The following is a 12,729-nucleotide window of genomic DNA, read 5'->3' on the forward strand; positions in this document are numbered from 1 at the left end:
TAAATTTGATGAGGTCTATGGGAGACCCCATAGTTAACCCCCTTTCATCGTAATTTCTATGATCAAGATATAAACAATTAAACAGTCTGGAAGGTGGAGAGGACGAGCCCAGAGCCCCCAACACCCACGCTCTCAGCAGAGAGGAGCCCCCGTGCAAGGGGACTCACTGGGGCACACAGGCGGTGGCAGATCTCACCACACACACACACACACACACACCCCGAAGTACCAAGAGTGCACTTTATTCACCTCTGGTTGTAGCACTTCCTCCCACTACCTTTGAAATACTGTTTCTTTACTGGGGACTGAAGTCACTACATCTATCCATACTTCAGAAAAAGAGACTTCTCTCTCTCAAGAAGAATCACCAGCTGTTTGACAAGTTTTAGTGGTTCAAATGAAAGGAGCTTTTTATAAGAAATTAAAGAAAATACATGACAAACTGAAAACAGCCAAATATGGATACATTTTTGAAAAATGTATTGTCAGTTTCTTGACGGCATGCAAGAGAACGTTGTCCCACTAAGAGGGGATCAAGATGACAAGATAAAATATTACTTGAATGTGATAAACTTGGTTAGTGGATTTTAAATGCATGGGCTGATTTCAGACAACACAGTTTCATGTAAACAAAGGTTGCCAGGAACTATGTAAAGGGAGCACTCAAGCTGAAGTGAAGATTAAGGATGCTAGTGATCACCATGGCATAGCTAAAAGCAGTTCATCTGAGCATTCCACACTTCCAGATGTGATGCTGTGGGAAGCACACAGCCCAATTCTGAGGGACTTTGGCCAAAAAGAGGTGAAACAGAATTTAATGGAATCTTTAAAAAGTTAACCATTTATAGAAAACATGGATGTGAGGCGAAAGGACGAGTCCGTTGACACCACTAGGCTGCAGGATCTTTTAGAAGACAACTGGCATAAAGCAAGCCCGGAGGCAAGGGGCTGCCTAGGGTGGGAGGCACTTAGGAGAAAGGAGAAATGGTGTGCATCGACCCTGTTTGGACCCTTATTCAAACATAATGACAAAAAGACATTTTTTAGAAACATTCTGAGACTCTCAGTGAGGAACTGGATATTGCATGACACCAAGGAATTTTTGCCGATTTTATTAGATATAATTGTGGCATGTCATTACACAAGAAAATGTCCATCATCTTTCAGGCTTGCATACCAGGTGTTCAGGTATAAAAATTGCGATCTAAAGCCTCAAAGCAAATCTCAATAACTCCAAAAGAAAGGGGTAAAATGAAATGATGCCTGGGATCATTTTTTCCATCATTATTGAGATTCTATTGAAATATAATATACATAAGCCTAAGGTGTACAATGTGATGACTTGATACACATATGTTTTATGAACTGATTACCACAATAAGGTTAATTAACATCTCCATCCCCTTTCATGGTTACCATTTCTTTGGTGATAGCTTTTAGGATCTACTCTCTCAACAACTTTCAAGTGTATAATACAATATTGTTAATTATAGTCACCATGCTGGATGGAATTATTTTTAAATCAACAACAACAAAAAAGGAATAAAGAAAATGCTGTAATAATCTTGATACTTGATGAATCAGGGTGCTGGTAAATTGAGGTTACTGTTCTGTTCTCTCTCCGTTTTGGTGTTTGAAAATGCTCATATTAAATATTTTTATTATATCAGGGACATCTCTGTCAAAATGGACACTGTCCACCATACAATCCACTATTCACAATGAGCAGCCGCCAGAACAGCAGATTCTGATTTGGATTATCTACATACTCCAAAAGTTATCACACATGAATTTAGTACTGTTAGATCTGTAAGGGTTGGTGTGTGGTGAATACTGTAGTTCTTTGTCTATGTCCCCCATCAGAATGGAGAGGCTATTTCCTCAGCTGCCCGAAGGGTTCCCTGCTAGTGTCTCAAAGCCGAATCCCTCCCCAGGAGCTGTTCTTGGCCAAGAGGAGCTGTCTTGCGCCAGGTCACAGCCCCTTCGGGAGCAGTTCACATCCAGTGTCTGGTCCGTGTGTGGATGTGGATAAAAGCCCGCTGATCTCAGTTTGGGACCCCACAGCACACCCCTCCACACGCACACACTGAAATGGCTGTGAGCTTTGCTTTTGCAGTTGACCTTCGTCTGATCAATCCTGCCTCCTTAACTCCCACAGGTGTTATTCTTAAAATCCATAGCTAATCAACCACCTACACACTGATCTCCAGTCCAGCTTCTGTTTCCCAGGAAACCTGACCTAAGCCAGCGTGGAACCACTTCCCCTACCTGTTGTTGAATGAAAAATGCAAATTGAAAAAAAGGTATCAATAGAAAGTTTCCATGCAAATAATAGGAAAAAACAAAAGCATATATTTCTATATGGGTGTAAATACACAGAAAAAGATATGGAAACATATATATATCTTTTTTAATTTGGAGAAGGGAAACGAGTTGGAAAAATGTTCAGGGCAGTTTTCATTTTATTTGAATACCTTTAACTTTAATCAGTGAGATGAATTAATCTATAATTTGTATTATTAAAAGTAAGTCAATAGTTGGTTCTTTTTAAACACACAACAGAAGTTTCCCTCAGTAGATGGGATTTTACAAACACATGAGTTTATAAGAAGATGAGATTAAGGCGCCCAAAACTCAGGCAAAAAAGGCTAAAGAAAGGAATACAAAGTGCAGAAACAGAAAAGAGATTAAAAGTAACCCAAAGGATTTTATGTGTGTGTGAGTGTTTCATATGAAAGAGAAATTCCAGAAATTGCAGAGCAAAGGAGGAGACTCAATCATTAAACAACCAATAGAAGAAAAAGTCCTTGGTGTGAAAGACTAGAAGCTTCAGAGCAAAAGGGTTTCTAAGTACCAGGCAAAATATCTGAAGAGAAATGCACATTTATGTGGTAGAATTTTTAAACTTAAGTGACAAAAAAGAAAAATCCTACAGGCGTTCAGAGATTAAAAATAGGTGGTTATTCAAAAATAAAAATAGTTCAGTTGGCATCAGACTTCTTAAAAAATCTCAAATGCCAAAAGTCAACAGAGAATAACCACAGCATTTGAGAGGGAAACTTTGTGACCTAAGGGTTTTGTATCCAATAAAGTGATATTTAAAGCATAACATCCACAGACTTCCCTTAATAACAATTACTTGAAGTTCTGATGCAGAAATTCTCCAACCCAAGAGCTTGAGTCTGGAGGTTGGATAGGAAATTAATGGTGACAAGCAATAAAATAAGTAAAATTTTAAAGTAATTAAATAATTGATATTAGCTTGGAGTGAAACAATGAAAACATCAAAAATAATTCTTTAAAATATGGATGCACCTAGAGAATATTATGCTTAGAGAAGTAAATCAGATAGAGAAAGATTAATATTACATGGTGTCACTTTTATGTGGAATCTAAAAAATAATACAAATGACTCTGTAGATAAAACAGAGACAGACTCACAGACATTGAAAACAAAATTATGGTACCAAAAGGGAAAGGGAGCAGAAGAGGGATAAATTAGGAGTAGGGGATTAACAGATACAAACAACTATATATAGAATAGATGAGCAACAAGGATTTACTGTATAGCACAGGGAACCCTATTCAGTGTCTTATAACTTACAATGAAAAAGAATCTGAAAAAAAAATGAATCCCTTTGCTGTACACTTAACTAACACAACTAAAAAAGAATAATTCTTAAATTTAATGTTCATAATATACAAAATTATTAATATTATTAATTTGGATGGAAAGTCCACTATCTATGGCAAAACCAAGGAGAGATGGTGGGCAAGAGGGAGGAAGGAAGGAGAAATTGCTAACTCCCCCAGCTTATACAGGTATCCAAAAGACATGTTAGTTTCTCCTTGATATTAATTGAGAAATATGTTTTTCAGTTTTAAGATTATCATTGGTAGACCAAAATTACAAATATTGATTTCTAAAGAAATAGAAAAAAGAGGAGACTTTCGCCAATGTGAAAAAGAGTAGGAAAAGAAAAAAGTGAAAGATGAGAAAAAAATGTTTAAAAGTAAAAAATAAGATGACAAAATCAAGGTGCTAGAAATAAATTGTTAAAATGAATATGAATGTATGAAAAATTCTAAGAATTCAGATTTAGATAAATAAAAAATTCAAGCATATGGGATTTTCCAGAGATTCAGCAAAAATTAATTAACGAAGATTAAAAATAAGGAGTTGGATAAATGTGTATTGGGCCAGAAAGAATGTAGGGAAGGCAATAATATTTTTAAGAAGTTAAAATAAAGAGAAACAATTGCTAAACAGGACAAACGGGGTTTGTTTTATATCTTTCAACAAAATTTTCAATAAAGATATACTACTCATGAATAATGATTGAATCTATTCACTGAAGCACAGCATCAAAATGTTAAAACTATATTAGGAAATATTGGCAAAAAATATATCTAACAGGAAATTTATATGCTTGTCCTCGAATCTGGAGTAGTAGGGAAGACAAAGAAGAGAACAGAAATATACAATATTAAAAGTGAAAAAGCATATATTGCTGTAGAAATAGAAAAAAAATTCTTAGAGATGACAAGAGTGAAATCAAACAATGAATGCAAATTACTTTTGCTATTATAAGACAGGGTCTTCACATTATTACAACATTTTTTAAAAAGATACATCTAATAGCAAATAACCTGAACATTTTAAATGAAAGAGGGAGGCAGAGATTTACCAAGTGAATACAAACATAGAAAAGTTAGGAGTGGCAGTATTATCTGACAATGGAGAACCTAAGGCAAAAGGATTAAATTAAACAAAGAAGCTTATTTTTAATGGATAAAAGTACAATTCACAATGGAACGACAGCAGGCATGCACCTTTTCATGTCAAATAACATAGCCCAGAAAGAGAAACAAAAAGACAAGAAAAACAAAAGACCATAATCAGGCTATGCTATAGGAAAACCCTTGAAAAATCTCTTTTTATGAGCTGGGGCTTTTTAGCATTGCCATGTGAAAAACCATCCTTTTCTTTGAAAACAAATGGAATTAATAAACTGTGGCAGATTATCCAAGCTCCATATTCTTTCCCAGAGAGACCATGTAATGTTTGCAGAATTCCTTTGAGCACTTTACCTCTGTCTGGAAATGAGGCTTGCTTGCTGTTTAATGTTTCTATTAGAGAAAAAGAAAAACAAACAAAGGTGATCCCCTAGCATTTCAAGTCTGATTGCATTATGATTTGATGGCATCCTTAGGTTTCCTAATTCCACTCCAGGAGAAACAATAAAAGGGGACATAATTCCAAGCTCTTTGAACTAGCCAGCTGGCAGAGCCCATCAACGGCAATTTCTGTGTGGCAGCAAACACCATGTGCCCCCCCCCTTTTATTTAAGAGAACTAGACTAACATGGGAATTTGGGGCCACATGAGAATAGGGAAAAACAGTTCTTTGTTCCTTCTTAGCAGAGAGATTAAAGCAATGTAGGTACTATCTGCTTAGCCTCATCTTGCTTTGGTTGGACTCTTTTGAAGCCATCAAACCATTGCTCTTAAAAGATTTTCACATTAAATCTTGCCCAGAAAAATAGTTATTTCCATTTTAGACACTTAATTAAAACATGATGGAAGGCTTTAAACATTTTTCTGTAAACTGAAAAATCAGATAGACAGAAACATATAAGGATATAGAGACTCTGAAACATAGACTCAAGTTGTTTAGTAAATAGAGCTTTTTGCCTTTCAAAAAAATTCATTATTTAAAATTACCCCTAAAACATTTACAAAAGTTTACCACAATTGGCTGAAACTACTATATTAACAGGTTCCGTTTTCTCATTCATTCATTTATTCATTCATTCATCCAATATTTAATGAGCATTACCATTTGCCAAGCAGTATGTTAGATGCTGGTGATGGAGCCAGAATATTTAGAAATCAAAAAAAAAAAACACAAAAATCATAAAGCTTTCGATTTGGGGGGAACTCAGGAAGTTTCTTGCCGAAAAACTCTAGGATCAGAGAATAAACCAAAAGTGCAATAATAAACTACTTAGGAAATACTAATGATAACTCTACCATACTCCAGTGAAAACTGTACTCGGGGGAAAGTCATAGCACTTAATTCTTTTATCATTAAAGAAGAAAGATTTAAAATAAGTAAATGAAATGTTTCCATTAAGTTTAAAGAAACTTAAAAGTTGCAAAAAACTAAAAAGCTGATTTGGAAATATAATCAAAGGATTCCCCAGTCCTCCATGACCTGTCCACTGGGAGACTCCTATTTTTCTACTGGAATAGGTCACAGAGTCAAAAGGCAAAAGGAAAGTCAGAACTCAGCACCAGGAATTCATAGAATTTTCCTCAAGAAGCTGAAACTGGGGTGACTCATTTACAATTGCCAGTTGATTCAGCTCCCCAGGAGAGAATACCTGAATGAGCTATCTTAGGTGACTTATTAGAGACAAGCCAGGATCCCATTGTCAGGGGCCCAGTAGAATCATAGGTGGTGAAGGGAAAAACAGTTTCTTAAAGAAAGTGACACTGGATAGAAAAAAAAACCAGACATCCATCACACTAATTATTTAATTCCGGAAGTAAGAAAAATGAAGGGGAGTGGGTATAGCTCAGTGGTAGAGCACATGCTTAGCATACACAAAGTCCTGGGTTCCATCTCCAGTACCTCCATTAAAAAAAAAAAAGAAAAAAAAGGGAAAATGAAAAACACAAGAAAAGAAACTAAATATAAAGAACTAACAAAGGCAACAGTTACATCCCGTAGAAACTCTCTTCCCTTATGCAATCTGAGCAGTTAACTGAAACATTCAAATAAAGCCAAGAATTATAAAAATTAACATATACCTTCCTTGAAACTTCTTTGAATAAAATGTAAATATGCTATTAAAAACTCAGCCAAGGGTTATCTGGATTTTTCCTAAATATGAACATCTCTGCCTCTCAGTAAAGTTTTGTGCCAAATTTTATCCAGTTACAGGTTAGGATTTCTATAGAGTCAGGATTAATGAAACAATGAGAATAGATCCTTAAAGAGCTGTGTATTTAGTCCTTGCTGTCTCCTGATATTGACTTTGGCACATCCCTCTAATACCGAACGTCACATTAAAAACAATACACACTACGTTTATATCAAATACATGATGGGTAAACCAGCTAATGGAATCTGGCTTATTTCCCTGTCAGGAGCAGTAATAAGTAGTTCATTATTATTCAGCTTCCACAGTATCTCTCCCTCAGATGAAGGCAGATTTCAAACTCCACCACCTTTATGACAGTCCTGAAACATATCGTAGGTAAGATCCTGAGCTTTCTCAAAAGACAGAGGTGAGAAGTTTCTCAGTAAAATAATCATGCAAGGAAAATCATGGAGAAAATGAAGAGTGGCTTTTCACCTGCTGTGCTGCAGGCTAATATGAAGAGCTGTGTCTGATGACATCCTACAAATGCACAGCCATAATCATTATAGAATTTCGAGTGGGAAGGGGAGTGGTGGCACGGTCCACTTGTCGTTACTGCTGAGGGTGCCAGCGGGGTCTCCCGGGCAGCAGAGTTGGCCACTTAGGGAATTAACAGTCTCCTCCTGGATAGACCCACCTTCATGTACCTAGAACAGTGCATCTCAGTGGAACTATGTGCCATCCCCAGAGATTCTGATTTCATAGGTCTGAAGTGTACCCCAAGCACCAGAACTCCTAAAATTCCCCAGGTGATTCTAGTGCACATCCAGGACCAAGAACCCTGGGACTTGGGATCTCGTTTCCTTACTGGGGAATTCACCAGGGCAGGACCTGGGGCTGGAGCTGCTGAGATGTGGGAAGCCAGGCATCGGTGACCTGCCAGCATTCCCCACACAATAGGCAAGTGGGGAACTCGCCTGGGCCACTGTCGCGTCTGCAGAGATGTAGGTCTGCAAAGCCACACACACTCTGAGGGAGGATTCTCCACCAAATAATGGGACCTCCACACAGAAGGCCCATCGTCTCCCAGCCAGAGACCTTTGGTTCTGTCAGACATGAGGGAATGTTAATCAGCCCCTCAAAAGAGTCTGCTTGATTCTCCATGTTCAAAGTGTGGGTCAAAAATGATTGAACATTAGGTCAGAAATAAGCTTTTTTTTTTTTTCCTGGTGGCTGTCAGAATTAGCAGCTCCTGGGGTGCCCCAACAAAAGCTTATGTGAAATTCTGATCTATGTAAAAACCAAATGAAGGCTGCTGGGGTTGAAACTGTCAAGCAGGAGCCAGAGGACTCTGTTCAGTTCTGCCCCTAAAGGCAGTCCCCTAGGTGCCTCATAAAAATATAGATTAAAAAACAATAGCTCTAGTCTTCACATCTTCCTTTACCAGGAAGCCAAGGCTCTGAGCAGTTGCTCTGCCCAAGGGCACCAGCTAGTAAAGAGCTCCATCTAATCTGAAATTCAAGTTTCCAAACACACAGCCAGTTCTCCCTTAGCCAAAGGTCTGAGCGGAGCCAGTCAAGATAGGCTTCCAAGTGACATGCCGGGAATGACATTTTAGGGAATATCCATAACAAAAGGGAAAAGACCTAGAGATCCTCTTATCAGGTCCTTCAGAAAGTTGTCCTGTCCCCCTCTGTCCCTGGTCACTTGCCCTGGACAACATCATGAAATACTACAGGATTGATTAGTTGGGACGTTTTAAACAGCATGGCAGAGATGGGACCAACCTCCTCATCCCCTTGACCTTGTGCAGCTTCTAAGTGACAGGGATAGAAGTCTTCATTGGTTGATGCCCACCTCCTCTTTCTGAATTCCCTTTCTCAGTACAGCCAGCCTTCACACCCTCCCTGGTACCCACTGCCCTCTCATGAAGGACACAAACAGATTGCTGCTGCTTGGTGTCTCTGAACTCCCAACCTACTTGCCTGCCAGCCTTAAATGGCAACAACACTATTACTGCTAGGTCTACAAATACTACAGTCTTTGCTTTGAATACTGCCTTTATTTAGCACCTGTTTTACTGTGCAAAGCCTTGTGCCAGTGCATTACACAATTAGCTCATTTGATAGTGCATGGCCTTGGAAGCCATGCTAAGGTATCTGGGTTTATGGTGGAGAAAATGGAACACCATCAAAGGAGTTCAAGGAAGGGAGGACCATGATCAAATCTGCACATTGGGTGCCTTGTTCTGGTAATTTCTCAGATGATGAATTAGTTGGCAGGTTGAGAGTGTCAGGTGAGAGATGATAAGGGGCTAAGGGTGGCCAGTGTCCATGGGAATGGAGGGCAAAAAGCCTATCTAAGACATTTCTGCTATGATTTTAATAGACATTAATGAGTGTGTGATGGAAAAGAGTTACTATGGGCTGTGGGGCAATAAAGAAAGTGGAGTCAGAAATTACCCGTAGGTAAGTTAGGGGCACATGGTAGCACCCTAAGCCAAGACACAATTCTATGCAGACTCACCCCATCATTCATTGCCAAGCATATCTGTAAACTCAGCACCATAGATTTCTAAGGAATAAAGCTCCTTTCTGGAGCTTGAATCTCTTTACAAAATCATGCAGAAGGAATTACTCATGGCGATGGTGGTGATTACAGATGCTGAGGGGGGGGTGTGTGTGTCTGTGTGCCCGTGTGTGAAGTCTGGGGGGGAGATACGCCCTTCCTAAAGCAGCTTTTCCTATCACCGAACACTAGGATTCCCTTTTCCTCCCGCACGCAGACCGCTAGGAGTAAAGAGTCAGCCTTCTGTCTCCTTCCCAGGCCTCCTTGACACCTCCCCAGCCCCTCAAAGGGAAAGCTAGAACTGGTAAGTTTGTACGACGAGTTTAGTAGTGGCAGGATTTGTTAAGAGCAACTAAATCTTGGGTGTGTACATGCTTGTATCTGCTTATGTGTGTCTGTATGTGTTCCCGCAGGTGTATCTATGTGGGTGTTTGTGTTAAAGTTTCCAGATTAAGCAAATAAAAACACAGGTCCCACCGCTAAGTTTGAATTTCAGATAAACAGCAAATAACTCTTTAGTGTTAAGTATGATGTCCCATGTGAATTTGTGTATGCAATATTTAGCGCTTATGCTAAAATAAGTACTCATTGTTTACCTGAAATTCAAACGTGAAACCCATGTGTTTGTGTGTATTTTGTGTGGCCCTCTGTGTTGGGGTTTGTATACCTATGTGTTTGTGTGTATGTGTTTTTTGTGTTTGTGCGTATGTGGATCTGGAGTCCACAGGACTCCCTAATAAGAGGTTTGTTTTAACCATCCAGGCCCTGAGGAAAATAGAAATAGAACTTCCCACTTAGAAGGAAAAAAGAAAGCAGATTTTCTTTCTATTATTACTTTTGACATTGAACAAGTCACCACAAAAGTGAGAAGGTTGAACAGATTCATCCATTTAAATATTTATCGACCATTCCAGGAGCAGAAGGTACAAAGGCAAATAATTCACAGAGGGCTCACAGTCTAGAGAAAGGACATCTATACAACGGCTGAGGTTATGATGTAGTTAATGCCACAGTAAACGTGCCAGCCAAGATCCCAACGACTGTGGCGGTACCTTCTAGTTCTTCGTGTCTGTAAAGGCAGCAGATATTTCAGTTTGATGCTTTTATTACTTGCAATCTTTAAATTGTGATTATTGGTGGAAGCACGCGTGCGGCTAAGCACTGATGATCACCCAAGCGTCGGCCGAGGGAAGCATTGCTCTATCCGTCAAATTCGTTTAATACCAGCAGTATTCATGAAAGCCGAGACATGTCACTGACTTGTGCTTTTAAAGCATTTCTTATCAGTTCTCCTGCTGTCTTGGGTGTGGAACACCTTGCTGCTTTAAAGGGCCGCTTGCTTCCCCTTCAGGGCCTCTAAGCTCCCTCCTCCTAGTTGGTTCCTGATGCATCTACCTCTCCCCATTTTTTCAGTTCCTTTTGCCCACCCACCATTTTCAGGATCTGTCTTTCAAAATACAATTAGCTGTCTAAGTGAGACATTGGCCATTCTAGTTTGAAATCTGTCTCAGGTGAGCATTCCCACCCCCACCCCACAGAAAGCTGCCTGAATATCATAATTAAGGAATTATGCAGGAGCGTTTGGATCCAATGGTATATGGTCTGAAGACAGGCTACAACAAAGAAACTTCAGTGGCAGCAACAAGACAGAAATTTATTTCTCACTCACCTAGTAGTCTGGGCCCAAGCTGTCTTGTTGGACACGGCAGTCCCAGAGGGGCAAGGAGCCCAGTTCCTTCTGGCTTGGTGCTCTGCTGTCTTTAATCCACGGCTGTCTTCAATCTATGGTCTAAAACCCTGTCCTGGCTCTCATCAGAAAGGCTGCATCCCAAGCAGCAGATAGAGGGAGAAGTGGGGGTGCAGATCCAGTTCTTTTCAAAGGCCAGACCTGGAATCTGTATGCATCACTCCCCCTTACAGTCACAGGTAAGACTATGGCCAGATTTGACTTCAAACAAGGCCAGAAATGGAACTTCATCTGGCCCATCACAGGGCCTCTATCACTAGGGAAGAAGGAAGAGTGGATTTTAGGGCTACCAGCCATCTCTGCCCGAAGAGCATTTGCCTTGTACTATTTAAGTGCACGAAGGGCAAATGGCCCCCAGAATGCACTTGTCCGTTGATAGCTGGCAGGACCAAGAACCAATACTGAGCCTTCACTGTGTTCCAGACTCGATGAGACTCCTTTGTGTGTGTAATTTTGTATATAACCTGATAGGCAAAGAGCCTGCAGTGTGAAGTCAGTTGTCCGCTGATAAACATAGGTGCTGAAGGAGACGTCTGGACACGGGACCTTTCCCACAGATCATCCTACCTCCTCTAATCTGCTGGTTACTGCATGAATCCCTTGGCTGTGTGCTGGAATTTTGGTTGTCAGCATCCCCATCATCCCCATTTAGTTCTCCTCAGCATCACAGAAGCAAAGCAGGAACTACATTTCCCAGAATGCCATTCCCTGCAGGCTCCCGGTTTGAGCATCTGTGAGACACTTGGAAGAAAGAAAAGAAGCAGGGACCCTTCTTCTGCAGAGAGGGTTATATCTAGACACCTGGGTGGACAGAGCTGCACAGCAGCTTTCCACTGGCTCCTGAGAACCTCCAGCTTTAGTGTTTCAGGCTGAGAACCTTGGCTGGTGGCTTCTCTGGCCTTTGTGCCCTGGTTCTTCTAAGGGTTACATAAATCCCTGATAACCTATGTAAAACTCTCTGTACCTGGAGCTCACAGACTGATCCCTCACAGACAAAAAACGTGAGATCACATTTATTTTCCATCCATCACCATACAGTTGACTCCCTTTACCCATTTCACCTTCCTCTTTCACCCCTTCCCCTTTGGTAACCACTCGTCCATTCTCTGTATCTATGTTTGTTTTTGTTTGTTCATTTGTTTTTATTTATTTGTCTGTCTGTTTAACTTTTCTATATTACACATCTGAGTGGGTGAAATGGATTTAAATCCCAGCTTCCTTACTCACCCAAGCATGCCCTTGGGCACATCACTTAAACTATACGAGCATCAACATTTTTCATTTGTCCCATGGGAATAGCAAAATCATCGGGAGGATCCCATGTGATAAAAAACGTAACAACTAGCACAACAGGGAAGTAAAATGTTGTTGTTGTTATTACTTGTAATAACAATAACCAAGCATATTAAAGACATTATTGTGTTTCATCCTAAAACAACTCTGGTTACTATTATTATTCCTATTTTACAAGTGGGAAAACCAAGAAACAAAGAGCTAAATTAACTCGCCAATTATCATTCAGCCAGTTCTTGACAGACTCAGAGA

The 12,729-nt window shown here is 39.9% G+C and overlaps 1 long non-coding RNA gene across 2 annotated transcripts in view; it reads left to right on the forward strand.

The window, feature by feature from the left end:
• The window catches only part of LOC116278758 (uncharacterized), a 58,706-nt gene that overhangs the window by 17,738 nt on the left and 28,239 nt on the right, over positions 1–12,729 (forward strand). The gene's annotated exons all lie outside the window — the stretch shown is intronic.

The sequence above is a fragment of the Vicugna pacos genome, chromosome 7, assembly GCF_048564905.1.
Source record: "Vicugna pacos chromosome 7, VicPac4, whole genome shotgun sequence".
NCBI classification, from domain to species: domain Eukaryota; kingdom Metazoa; phylum Chordata; class Mammalia; order Artiodactyla; family Camelidae; genus Vicugna; species Vicugna pacos.